Source organism: Procambarus clarkii, chromosome 40, assembly GCF_040958095.1.
Source record: "Procambarus clarkii isolate CNS0578487 chromosome 40, FALCON_Pclarkii_2.0, whole genome shotgun sequence".
Taxonomy (NCBI): domain Eukaryota; kingdom Metazoa; phylum Arthropoda; class Malacostraca; order Decapoda; family Cambaridae; genus Procambarus; species Procambarus clarkii.
In genome coordinates, this window is record NC_091189.1 from 8,663,062 (window position 1) to 8,677,523 (window position 14,462).

Genomic DNA, 14,462 nt, shown 5'->3' on the forward strand with positions numbered 1-14,462 from the left:
TATAATATTTGTCCTCGCTACCTCTGCTCCTGTTGACATCTCTTTGCATTGTTGTATTCAGTTCTCGTTGACTTTATCATACTGGAAGGTTGTTGATCAACACCACCACTCTTCTTGTTCACTGTTACCATTTCTGTCATGTAGGACTGTTGGTTGGCTATTTGTGGCACGTGTTAATTCTCTCAAAACCCCAATGTATGAGAGACACTCCTTTCTCTTCCTCCCTTGTGTGCTCTCTCTTCCTTGCTCTCCCTCCCTTGCTTTCTCTCTCTCTCCCTTGCTCTCCCTATCTCTTGCTCTCTCTCTCCCTTGCTCACCGTCTCCCTTGCTCACCCTCTCCCTTGCTCTCCCTATCCCTTGCTCTCTCTCCCTTGCTCTCTCTCTCTCTCCCTTGCTCTCCTTCTCCCTTGCTCTCCGTCTCCCTTGCTCTCCCTCCCGTGCTCTCCTTCCACACTTTACTAATTACTTTACACCCTTTATAACAAATCACATTCCTTTGTCCATGTTAATATTTCCTTACACAGACGCCAGACATTTTGTAAGTTTTTTTTATTATTACATATTTCACCAGCTTCTATGGTATGGTTGTAAAGCCTAACACCCCATATATATATATAGTTTAATGTCTGTCCCAGCCGCCTCTCCTCCTCCACCGTCGCGAAAATCATCCAATGTGCAAATTCGTCTGAAGGTCAGGATTTTGTGGTAATCGATCAAGAGGAAATGCTATTTCCCATTTTCTTCTAATGAAGTTAGTGGTTAGTAATGTTAGTATGTTCCTAGTATAACTGTGTTTGCTGGTTATATTGGGTGTCAGTTATCTAACGACGGAATTTCCGACATATTATGTGTCTAAACTGCCTTGTTGTTTGAGTGTTCAAACACTCTAGTCGACACCTGTTTATCTGGGAGTGTTGGAACATTAACAGTTAGTGGCCGCAGTTAGTGGCACGAGCGGCGGTATTAAAGGTATCAAATGTTCCCTCACATTGCACACGTGTTGCAGAAGAGAGCGGCAACTATCAGGAGGAAGCGTCAAGCCATTACGACCATACAGAACACGTAGAAACTTAAGTGTATATATTTATTTGTATCTGGATTATATTGTGGTCCGAATAAGGTCTGTTTAAGACGGTTGTGTTCCTGATTAGTTGTTCCTTGTTCAGGGGGGAAGGGAGGGGGGGACGGGGGATGAAGGGGGGATGAAGGGGGGAGTGGGATGAGTGGAAACTAATCCGGAACAGTTCGCCCATGTTCACCCAGCAGTAATTAGGGACCGTGGAGTAAAACAGATTGGCAAAAAGGTGTTCCGGGACAGCACTTGTAGGATAAGACTGACTGTGATCTGTGAGAAGGGAAAGCTTTCCCGCCAAACACATACCGAAACTACGACGTTGGTAAAACGTTCGAACAAGTTTTAACACCACCTAACCAGTTATAACAACCAATATAGCAAATTGTAACAACGTTCTAATACGTCATAAACACGTTAAGCGAAGATGTAACAACTTTATTACAAGTTGTAACAAGCGGAAAATAGAGACAGTTTCGGTTTGTGTTTCCAGGGTTGTGCCTGCTATATCAGGCGTCAGAAGCCGTCTACTCATCTACTCTCTTGTGTAACAAAAAACAAAAACAACAAAACCAGCAAACCGACGGGAGCCCACGAGAGCAGGAGCCACACAGCATATCTAGAGATGGTTAGCTTGAGATGATTTCGGGGCTTAGCGTCCCAGCGGCCCGGTCCTCGACCAGGCCTCATTTTTGTTACACCCCCCCCAGGAAGCAGCCCGTAGCAGCTGTCTAACTCCCAGGTAACAGAGGCATCGCCACACCCACCATACACTTCCGGTTCCATCCCAACTCTTGCGATAGGACTGTTCCTTCACTAGGAAGGACATGCTCCGCTGCCCAGCTCGGAGAAGTTCCAATAACTAACCGCTTATCTCGACTCGGAGCTGAATCTCATAATTACCGAATCTCATTCTGCGGGAAGGTAATTAGCAATTATATGAAATTAATGAATATCTAACGGGAACTTGGTAAGCTTCCATTAATTATTTTACCTTTGCCTTTACCGGAGGATCATTAGGCCTCGTAATTAGGTAATGGTAGGATTAAAAAATGGTAAAGTAGCGGCGTAAATTTGCTTTTATGGGATTAATTGGGCCAGGAGTAATTAAATATTTTCAACCAGGACCTGTTACCGTCGCCGTAAAAATGTTGATTTTTTTTTTACAGAAAAACTGTCACAGACGTCTAATATGAGCCAATGGCAGAGCTGCTCGTAGTACACAGCCTTCAGCAGCCAATGGCAGAGCTGCTCATAGTACACAGCCTTCAGCAGCCAATGGCAGAGCTGCTCGTAGTACACAGCCTTCAGCAGCCAATGGCAGAGCTGCTCATAGTACACAGCTTTCAGCAGCCAATGGCAGAGCTGCTCATAGTACACAGCTTTCAGCAGCCAATGGCAGAGCTGCTCGTAGTACACAGCCTTCAGCAGCCAATGGCAGAGCTGCTCGTAGTACACAGCCTTCAGCAGCCAATGGCAGAGCTGCTCATAGTACACAGCCTTCAGCAGCCAATGGCAGAGCTGCTCATAGTACACAGCCTTCAGCAGCCAATGGCAGAGCTGCTCGTAGTACACAGCCTTCAGCAGCCAATGGCAGAGCTGCTCATAGTACACAGCTTTCAGCAGCCAATGGCAGAGCTGCTCATAGTACACAGCTTTCAGCAGCCAATGGCAGAGCTGCTCGTAGTACACAGCCTTCAGCAGCCAATGGCAGAGCTGCTCGTAGTACACAGCTTTCAGCAGCCAATGGCAGAGCTGCTCATAGTACACAGCTTTCAGCAGCCTTCAAAACTGACGTAAGTAAGTTGCCTGAACCTAGCCTAACCAAAGACCCATGAATAAAAAACGGAATAACATCACGTCGATTTGTAGTACTACAATGATTTGTAGTACATCAGTTTTTGGCCGTAAGGGATATATATACGTTAAAATGCGATGCACTGTTCAGGAAGCCGGATACACCAGCAAATGAATGTTTTTCTGAGGAGTGTGTGAACGAAGTCATCTGCTCCATAACGCTCAACAAATACAATACCAATCTGCCTTTTTCCACAATCCTTTGACGTTTGTGGAAATACGACTTGCTTATTTAACTTTTTTATTATCCTTATTTAATTATTTTTATTATTATAGTGATTTTTTTTTTATTTTTGCTTGGAGAAATTAGTTTAAAAATAATCGTTCAGTAGGGACCTCACCTGCGAGTTCTCAGCTGGTAACTAATTTCAGAAAATTCAGGATTATGTTGTAGTACTGAAACAAGGTGTTAATGTGGCTTGTAGTGTAGGCGCGGCTACTACAATGGTGTAGCAGTTACTGTTAATGGTACACTTGGTGTAGCAGTAATTACTAATGGTACATTTGGTACAACTGTAAATACAATTATATTTTCCAACTGTAATACTATTGTAGCAATAACTACTGGCTGTTACAGCGGCGGTCTCACACTACGGTGGGGAGGAGGTGTACTCACCTAGTTGTGCTTGTGGGGAGGAGGGGGGGGGGGTGGCGCTCTGGCTCTTTGGGCCCGCCTCTCAACTGTCAATTAACTGATTTTTTCACACACACGCACACACACACACACACACACGCACACGCACACACACACACACACACACACACACACACACACACACACACACACACACACACCATAGAGAGAGGGAGAGAGTAGACGAAGACACTGCTCCTCTCGTTGACGGGGCCGGTGCCTGCTACTCTGGCTGCGTCTTATGCTGGGTTTTCTTTGACACGCTTCCCAGTGGGGCCCTCCCCTTCACTCTACTGTAAACGTAAATGTACGTGTATGGCAGAGAATGAAAAATAAGAGAGTTTGAGAGAGAGAAAAAAAAGCATATCTGTGTCTTCTAACCCAAGTCAGTGGGGCCGGTGGCCGAGCGGACAGCACGCTATACACGTGAGCCTGTGGTCCCGGGTTCGATCCCGGGCGCTGGCGAGAAAACAATGGGCAGAGTTTCTTTCACCCTATGCCCCTGTTACCTAACAGTAAATAGGTACCTGGGAGTTAGTCAGCTGTCACGGGCTGCTTCCTGGGGTGTGTGTGTGTGTGGTGTGGGGGAAAAAAATAGTAGTTAGAAACAGTTGATTGACAGTTGAGAGGCGGGCCGAAAGAGCAGAGCTCAACCCCCGCAAGCACAACTAGGTGAATACAACTAGGTGAATACACACACACACACACACACACACACACACACACACACACAGGAAGCAGCCCATAACTTCTGTCTAACTCCCAGCTTTCTATGTACTGCTAGGTAACAGGGACATTAAGGTGAAACTCTGCACATTTGCTTTTCCGCCATCGCCGGGGATCGATCCCGGGACCCTAGGAACACGACCCCCGAACTCTGTCCATTCACCCGCAAGGCCCCCAACCACACACGCACACACGTGTTTGTGTGTGTGTAAGAGAGAGAGAGAGAGAGAGAGAGAGAGAGAGAGAGAGAGAGAGAGAGAGAGAGAGAGAGAGAGAGAGAGAGAGAGAGAGAGAGAGAGAGAGAGAGAGAGAGAGAGAGAGAGAGAGAGAGAGAGAGAGAGAGGGGGAGCACACTACCTGCCAGGGAGTAGCAACACACAGTCAGAGGAGCCACCAAGGCAGGATATCGTCTTAAAGAGGGATGGGTCGCGCCTTCCCGGGAGAACCCGTCTCAAGCCCCCTACCCCCCCCCCCCAGCCCTTACATATCGTTAGGGCACACCTTTCGTCTTAATGGGAGCAACCCTCTTGAACCCTACCTCCCCCCCTTTTACCTCTCATGAGGGGCTAATCCACGTCAATCTCCCTTTCAATGGGAGACAACCCACGTTAATTCCCTCCTCATCTCTCTAAGGGGAGAACCCATGACGATCTCCCATTTTTATCTCTCCCGGGGGGGGGGGAGGAGAGACCCCTTTTCAATCCTCATTTGTCATCTCTAAGGAAGGTAGGCAGCATTAGTATAGGTAGATGCTGCCGAAGCCTGAGGTAGAAGTGAAGGCAGGTGAAGGGCAGCAGTCGTGGCAGGTGAAGGGCAGCAGTCGTGGCAGGTGAAGGGCAGCAGTCGTGGCAGGTGAAGGGCAGCCGTCGTGGCAGGTGAAGGGCAGCAGTCGTGGTAGGTGAAGGGCAGCAGTCGTGGGAGGTGAAGGGCAGCAGTCGTGGGAGGTGAAGGGCAGCAGTCGTGGGAGGTGAAGGGCAGCAGTCGTGGGAGGTGAAGGGCAGCAGTCGTGACAGGTGAAGGGCAGCAGTCGTGGCAGGTGAAGGGCAGCAGTCGTGGCAGGTGAAGGGCAGCAGTCGTGGCAGGTGAAGGGCAGCAGTCGTGGCAGGTGAAGGGCAGCAGTCGTGGCAGGTGAAGGGCAGCAGTCGTGGGAGGTGAAGGGCAGCAGTCGTGGGAGGTGAAGGGCAGCAGTCGTGGCAGGTGAAGGGCAGCAGTCGTGGGAGGTGAAGGGCAGCAGTCGTGGGAGGTGAAGGGCAGCAGTCGTGGCAGGTGAAGGGCAGCAGTCGTGGGAGGTGAAGGGCAGCAGTCGTGGCAGGTGAAGGGCAGCAGTCGTGGCAGGTGAAGGGCAGCAGTCGTGGGAGGTGAAGGGCAGCAGTCGTGGCAGGTGAAGGGCAGCAGTCGTGGCAGGTGAAGGGCAGCAGTCGTGGCAGGTGAAGGGCAGCAGTCAGTCATGACAGGCGAAGGGCAGCAGTCGTGGCAGGTGAAGGGCAGCAGTCGTGGCAGGTGAAGGGCAGCAGTCGTGGCAGGTGAAGGGCAGCAGTCGTGGCATGTGAAGGGCAGCAGTCGTGGCAGGTGAAGGGCAGCAGTCGTGGCAGGTGAAGGGCACGTCAACAGAGGTAAATAAGAGGCAGCTAGAACAGATGATGGGAAGGAGGTAGAACGAGGGGGACGGAAGAGCATGATGGGACTAGAAGGAGCATGAGATGGGGGGGGGCTAGAAGAGCCTGAAAGGGCTTGTAGGGAGGGAAGGGGGGAGGTGAAGGGGGCCAGAATAGGATGAAAAGGCTGGAAGGACATGAAGGGGGCTAGAGCTGGCTACGCAAAAGTCATCTCGTATTTGTCGATTCTATCTGGGGAGCAAAGGTATGGTATAGACGAGTCTCCTTGTTGACCGGAGCAGAGAGGGAAGAGAAGGGGAGATAGAGAAAGGGGGGAGATGAGGAGGAGGAGGAAAAGGAGAAAGAAAGGGAGATGATGAGAGAGGAGAAAGAAAGGGGGGAAGAAGATTGGGTAAAGAGGAATGAAAGAGAGGGGAAGAATTACAGCGCAGAGAAAACAAGTGGAGAGAGGAGAGGAGAGAGAGGAGGGGTAAACATGGGCGGGTGTGGGGAAGGGGTTGACGGGAGGGAAGAGTAGGTAGACACACCTGAGGGGAGGCAGGTGTGTGAAGGTAGACTCACCTGAGGGGAGGCTGGTGTGTGAAGGTAGACACACCTGAGGGGAGGCAGGTGTGTGAAGGTAGACTCACCTGAGGGGAGGCTTGTGTGTGAAGGTAGACTCACCTGAGGGGAGACAGGTGTGTGAAGGTAGACTCACCTGAGGGGAGACAGGTGTGTGAAGGTAGACTCACCTGAGGGGAGGCTGGTGTGTGAAGGTAGACTCACCTGAGGGGAGGCTGGTGTGTGAAGGTAGACTCACCTGAGGGGAGGCTGGTGTGTGAAGGTAGACTCACCTGAGGGGAGGCAGGTGTGTGAAGGTAGACTCACCTGAGGGGAAGCTTGTGTGTGAAGGTAGACTCACCTGAGGGGAGACAGGTGTGTGAAGGTAGACTCACCTGAGGGGAGACAGGTGTGTGAAGGTAGACTCACCTGAGGGGAGGCTGGTGTGTGAAGGTAGACTCACCTGAGGGGAGGCTGGTGTGTGAAGGTAGACACACCTGAGGGGAGGCAGGTGTGTGAAGGTAGACACACCTGAGGGGAGGCAGGTGTGTGAAGGTAGACTCACCTGAGGGGAGGCTTGTGTGTGAAGGTAGACTCACCTGAGGGGAGGCTTGTGTGTGAAGGTAGACTCACCTGAGGGGAGGCTGGTGTGTGAAGGTAGACTCACCTGAGGGGAGACAGGTGTGTGAAGGTAGACTCACCTGAGGGGAGACAGGTGTGTGAAGGTAGACTCACCTGAGGGGAGGCTGGTGTGTGAAGGTAGACTCACCTGAGGGGAGGCTGGTGTGTGAAGGTAGACTCACCTGAGGGGAGACAGGTGTGTGAAGGTAGACTCACCTGAGGGGAGGCTGGTGTGTGAAGGTAGACTCACCTGAGGGGAGGCTGGTGTGTGAAGGTAGACTCACCTGAGGGGAGACAGGTGTGTGAAGGTAGACTCACCTGAGGGGAGGCTGGTGTGTGAAGGGCAGGTGTCTCCGAGGGCCGCCGCCCCCGCCCGTCATCTTGCCGCCATGGCCAACAACCTGCACCAGAACACATTAGAAGTCTCACAGAACACATTAGAAGTCTCACAGAACACATTAGAAGTCTCACAGAACACATTAGAAGTCTCACAGAACACATTAGAAGCCTCACAAAACACATTAGAAGTCTCACAGAACACATTAGAAGTCTCACAAAACACATTAGAAGTCTCACAGAACACATTAGAAGTCTCACAGAACACATTAGAAGTCTCACAGAACACATTAGAAGTCTCACAGAACACATTAGAAGTCTCACAGAACACATTAGAAGTCTCACAAAACACATTAGAAGTCTCACAGAACACATTAGAAGTCTCACAAAACACATTAGAAGTCTCACAAAACACATTAGAAGCCTCACAGAACACATTAGAAGCCTCACAGAACACATTAGAAGTCTCACAAAACACATTAGAAGTCTCACAGAACACATTAGAAGTCTCACAAAACACATTAGAAGTCTCACAAAACACATTAGAAGTCTCACAGAACACATTAGAAGTCTCACAAAACACATTAGAAGTCTCACAGAACACATTAGAAGTCTCACAAAACACATTAGAAGTCTCACAGAACACATTAGAAGTCTCACAGAACACATTAGAAGTCTCACAAAACACATTAGAAGTCTCACAGAACACATTAGAAGTCTCACAGAACACATTAGAAGTCTCACAGAACACATTAGAAGTCTCACAGAACACATTAGAAGTCTCACAAAACACATTAGAAGTCTCACAAAACACATTAGAAGTCTCACAGCAAACACCTCACACGATCCTCAACCCCACCTTAAACAAACTACTAACCTCACCTCGATCTTCCTTTTAGAGGATTAGTGTGAGAGAGTGTGTGTATTTAAGAGTATGTTTAAGTACTAACAAAAATATAACAGAGGATACACAAAGCCAGGTTCAGATTACACCGGCTTCTTTGCCCCAGGGACCAGATTCACGAAGGAGTTACGCAAGAACTTATGAACGCGTACATCTTTCCTCAATCTTTGACGGCTTTGGTTACATTTATTAAACAGATTACAAGCATGAAAACTTCTCAACAATCTGTTGTTATTGTTATAAACAGCCTCCTGATGCTTCGGAGCTCGTTAACTGTTTAATAATTGTAAACAAAACCGCCAAAGATTGAGAAAAGATGTACAGGTTCGTAAGTTATTGCGTAACTGCTTCGTGAATCTGGCCCCATATCTGTAGCTTCCTGTGCTGCCACTGTAGCTGCCAGGCTGTCCTCAACGCTCCCTCCTCTGCCCATAAAACTCAACATTTCTCCTTCGCGAGAAACCAATATTTTGGAGCGGCCTCCGCGTTGCTTGTACTTCCCTCCCAAGATGTCCAGGCACCCTCCCTCCCTCCCTCCCTGGTACAGCAGTCCAGGTACTTCTTTGTTCTGGTCGATCTTGCTGCTGCTGCTGCTGCTGCTGCTGCTGACCTGAGCAGCCTCACGGGTGCTTCCTCCCTGTGATTCTGCAGCCTCATACTACTAAAATGAAAGTACTTATAGCCACTGTTTGATGGAAAGTAGCACTATATAGTGATGGATCATCGGACAGTTAACTTTTGTAATATTTAATTTGGGCAAACAGGAAAGCTTTTTAATCACCTAATGTAAGCTAAGTTCTCCTAACAATCCTAAGCCTAAAATATATACTCTCTTAGGACTAATATGCTACATATATATGCACAATACTAGGCCTAAAACTATTATAGAGGCGGGACGAGGCCTAGCCTAGCAATACTATACTATAGCATATAGCCTTTACTATATATATAGCCTAGCAATACTATACTAGGCTTAGCAATATTTAAGATTGGATTTTAGCTTTATTTTTTTCGGTCTCGATCAAATTAAAAATACAAAAATTGGTTTACTGGCAGTGTATCACTACACACTGAAACTTTCCACCAATTAGTTACTATATAGTAAGTATAGGAAGCATTACAGGAGGATTAGTTGAAGTCTAGTTCGTAGCAATTTTACTGTAATTAAACTTATTGCATCTAATTTTGACAAACTTAAACTATGTGAAACTTAAACTTGCTTTTATAAAGCAAGACTACAGTTCATTAGTAATGTTCTCGTTAGCGTCTGGGATGCTCTTGGACGTAGGTTCGAATCCCCGTCACGGCCCTTGTGGATTTGTTCATATGATGCATCACGCTATTGTGATTTCTGTATGTAATGTTCTCGTAGTTTCTAATGACTGCAAGCTGAGGGCCGTTATCCTCCACCAGTTCACCTGAAGACCGACCCTAGACACTCATTTATTTCTTGGCCCTATTACTTGTGTCCATTATCAGTACACTAAATGTAATGCAGAGTAACTGTCATGAAAGGAACAGGATGAGCCGGGAGCCAACTGAGTGCCAGAAGCTTCGTGTGATTCCTTGAGCTTTATTTCTACGTGTTGAGCAAGTTTGAGATGCAACTCAGCCGAGGAACGAATGGTCGCTGATGGAGTTATGTTCTTGAGAAAGGCATAGCTAACACGAGGCTGTTGATGGCTGAGCGCCTTGTGTTGTAGGTAACACAAGGCCTTCTAACTCACCACGCGACTGGGTCAGGTGGGGAAGCTTGAGAATGTTGGCCCTTATACATAAGTTCAGTAATATTTCTATGGAATTGAAGGCTATGACGTTCTGACCACTCCAACCAGAACGAGTCAAGACTAGAGATAAGCCTTCTCGCACGGCTCTCCACTCGGTCTAATATTATCATAAACGAAGGGTGGCCGGCAGTCCAGGAGAGCGGTGTACACTCTACACGGAGGCCAACTTGATGGAGATTAAAGACGGAAGTTCGTTTATTTAAAACGTTCCTGGGAAAAAGGACAAAAATGGGACATGCCAACAAAACCCAAACTCCAAATACAATTACCGGAGGAGGCGGCGGCGGCGAGTGGGCACACTGCCACCGCTACAACACAGTCTAGACGCACTCAAGAGAGTAAATTTTCAATTTATATCAAATAGTGGACCTCTTTCAACATGATCTCGTTTGTAGTAATACTACCTTACTCTTTGTTGAAATGGAACTGTGTGCAGATTCACCCAGAGTAATGACTAAATTAAAATTGTATTGATAATTCATTTTCTTAAGAGATCCTGCGCGTGTTGGGTGCCTTACCACCTCGACAGGGAAGGATAAAAAGGCAACTGTGACCTATGATAACTACCACCCTTCCTAACTGCCTCCCAGATTACGTTAGAAAAAAAAGGGAGAGGGGAGATATGACAGCAGTATACAAAATACTTAGGGGGGATAGACTGAGTGGAAATAGCCTAAATGTTCACACACAATACCAACAAAACAAGGGGACATGGGTGGAAGCTGTTCCAGCCGAGTCACAGAGATGTTAGAAACTTTTCATTTGCTGAAATTAGTTGGGAATAGAATGAACTAAAGGAACACATTATGGAAGCAAATACTATTCATAGCTATAAAAACTAGGTATGAAAGAGAAGGACAGGAGGAAAAAAATCCACAAGGGCCGTGATGAGGGTTCGAATCTAAGACGCGTCTTAGTCGACTGCGCCACGACGCGTCTCGGATAATTCCGGACGTAGGTTCGAACCCTCATCACGGCCCGTGTAGATTTGTTCATTTGATGTATCACGCTATTGTCATTTCTGTGTGTAGTGTAAGGACAGGAGTCATTGATTTAAACATCCGAAGGGCGGGACCCAAGAGCCAACGCTCGACCCTGCAGGCAAAAATAGGTGAGTTCACACACACAAACACACACACACACACACACACACACACACACACACACACACACACACACACACACACACACACACACACACACACACACACACACACACACACACACACACACACACACACACACACACTCACACAAACGAGCACAGCAGCAAACCATCCCCTAATGGTGATCGGGAATACGCCAACACGTGTGACATACCACGATCGTGTCCCAGGCTGGCGGCTTGGCAACTACAGCAGGGTCACCGCCTCCTGTGGTTCCAGCCCTCGCTGCTCCCAACCACTGTTCCAGGATCAATGCCTGCTTGCGTCACAAACGGCCCTGGAATCAATGGTGTACTGTGATCTGGATTTGTCTTCGTCTTTACCACAACGCCCAGAATAAGTCTTAAAGACTGCCTGGACGACGAGAGCCAGGGCAGGCAGGCCCTTTGGAGCAAAGACTAAACACAAGCCCCTGCTGGACGACGTCAGACGTCTGTCGCTGCTAAAGTCCTTCCACAATACTCTCAGGACAAAAAAAAATTATTTCATGACGATTCCGAGGCGAGGAGAAGCAAGTCTAAACGTGAGGGGATGATCCGAAAGCCGATGGAGAAGATGAACCGAGATGCCCGGGAATATCCGGACGCTAAGGTGGGTATACCTGAAAGGCACGAGTGATATCCGGAAGCCATAGGGAGTATCCGAACGTCGGATGGTGTGAGAGAGAGCGGCACATACAGTACATCAATGACTCTAAACATACAGATCAAGGATGAAGGAATTCTAAAAAGAAATACAAAATCAGACGAATCACAAAGAATACTAAAGCAATGAGCGACTACAAGAGCTATCGAACAATTAGACACCTAATAAGCCTTAAACAATAGGAGTTAAACCCAAATAAACATAAAATCAAAGGCGAAAAAAGTAACGAAACACACAGGGAAAACAAACAAGCAGAAGATGAAAAAAAAATCAAAGAAATATAAAGGATAAAATGCAGAACAAAATATCAGGAATGAATCTTACAGACCAAATAAGCATACCTTTCAAAGTATCAAGATCTAAATAGTTCAGCAAAGATCTAAAACTCTACAATAAAGAATAAGGTTCCAGTTGGACATCAAATAGTCAGCAACAATACAAGAAGGGTCTTCCCCCTCAGACTACAGGAATTAGATACAAAATGGATACAGCAAGACTAGAAACATTCCCTCGATTAAAACACGTATCGCAAACACTGGTACTCTGACAGTAGAGTCACAATGAACCGTTACACGAGACCTCGCACCATAAACGAGACCGAGGCCTCGCTGTAGTCTCAAGAATCTGAAGAACGAGCGAACTGGGGCCAGACTGGCCATAGGGAACTGGTCCGGACTCCCAGCCTCCGTCCCACTAACATTGTTAAATTTACTCCAGTGGTGGAGGAAACTGCCGAGTGCAGAGGGGAAGTGCATGAGAAGAAAGGAGGTGGAAAGGTCAAGGAGACAGGGGGAAGGGCAAGGAGAGAGAGGGGGAAAGGCAAGGAGAGTGAAATGGGAGATAGCAAAGGAATGAGGGCAGCAAGGAAACTTGAAGAATCGAAATAATATACAAATCGGCAAAGGCTGTAAATATTGCGATACATTTAAGTGCGTGTGTCCCTCAGCAAGCTTACAAGCATGCGTGTGTGTGTGTTTGTGTGTGTGTGTGTGTGTGTGTTTACTAGTTGTGTTTTACGGGGGTTGAGCTCTGCTCTTTCGGCCCGCCTCTCAACTGTCAATCAACTGTTTACTAACTACTTTTTTTTTTTTTTTTTTTTTTCCACACCACACACACACCCCCCAGGAAGCAGCCCGTGACAGCTGACTAACTCCCAGGTACCTATTTACTGCTAGGTAACAGGGGCATTCAGGATGAGAGAAACTTTGCCCATTTGTTTCTGCCTCGTGCGGGAATCGAACCCGCGCCACAGAATTACGAATCCTGCGCGCTATCCACTAGGCTACGAGGCCCCCTCGTATGTGTGTGTGTGTGTGTGTGTGTGTGTGTGTGTGTGTGTGTGTGTGTGTGTGTGTGTGTGTGTGTGTGTGTGTGTGTGTGTGTGTGTGTTTATAGCAAAGATACCCCCAAGCACACCTTACAATACTAATCCACCACCACCATCAACTAACCTCACCCCATCAACTAACCTCACCCCCATCAGCTAACCTCACCCCATCAACTAACCTCACCCCCATCAACTAACCTCACCCCATCAACTAACCTCACCCCCATCAGCTAACCTCACCCCATCAACTAACCTCACCCCCATCAACTAACCTCACCCCATCAACTAACCTCACCCCCATCAGCTAACCTCACCCCATCAACTAACCTCACCCCCATCAGCTAACCTCACCCCATCAACTAACCTCACCACCATCAACTAACCTCACCCCATCAACTAACCTCACCCCCATCAGCTAACCTCACCCCATCAACTAACCTCACCCCCATCAGCTAACCTCACCCCATCAACTAACCTCACCCCATCAACTAACCTCACCCCCATCAGCTAACCTCACCCCATCAACTAACCTCACCCCCATCAGCTAACCTCACCCCATCAACTAACCTCACCCCCATCAACTAACCTCACCCCATCAACTAACCTCACCCCCATCAGCTAACCTCACCCCATCAACTAACCTCACCCCCATCAGCTAACCTCACCCCATCAACTAACCTCACCCCCATCAGCTAACCTCACCCCATCAACTAACCTCACCCCCATCAGCTAACCTCACCACCATCAACTAACCTCACCCCATCAACTAACCTCACCCCCATCAGCTAACCTCACCCCATCAACTAACACCCCCTACTTATGTCTGGACCCAATTCGATACACAGAAGGGGGGGAGGGGCGGAACAGCAGTACATCCAGCTCTACCCATCTCTCGCGGCGTCTCCAAGCACTGAGCTGCAATCTCTTGAAATGCAATTTACCTCAAAGAGACCCTCGGATGCCTTACCACTAGTTAAACCTTCCTGTTTTAAACATTCTTAACCCTTCAGTTGAAGACTGCATCACCTGGACGTCAACACAAGAACAACTTTTAATAATGAGGTACTGTCAAATGTTCACTGGAAGACTTAAAACACAAAATAACGTCTAGCTTAATAAAGATGATATGTTCACTTTCCCTTGACTAATGTAATTAGAAATTGGCAGTTTTGTTCTGTATAAAATTAATGTTAATTGCTAGGCTTGTGGAGATATAAACTAAGTAGTTTAC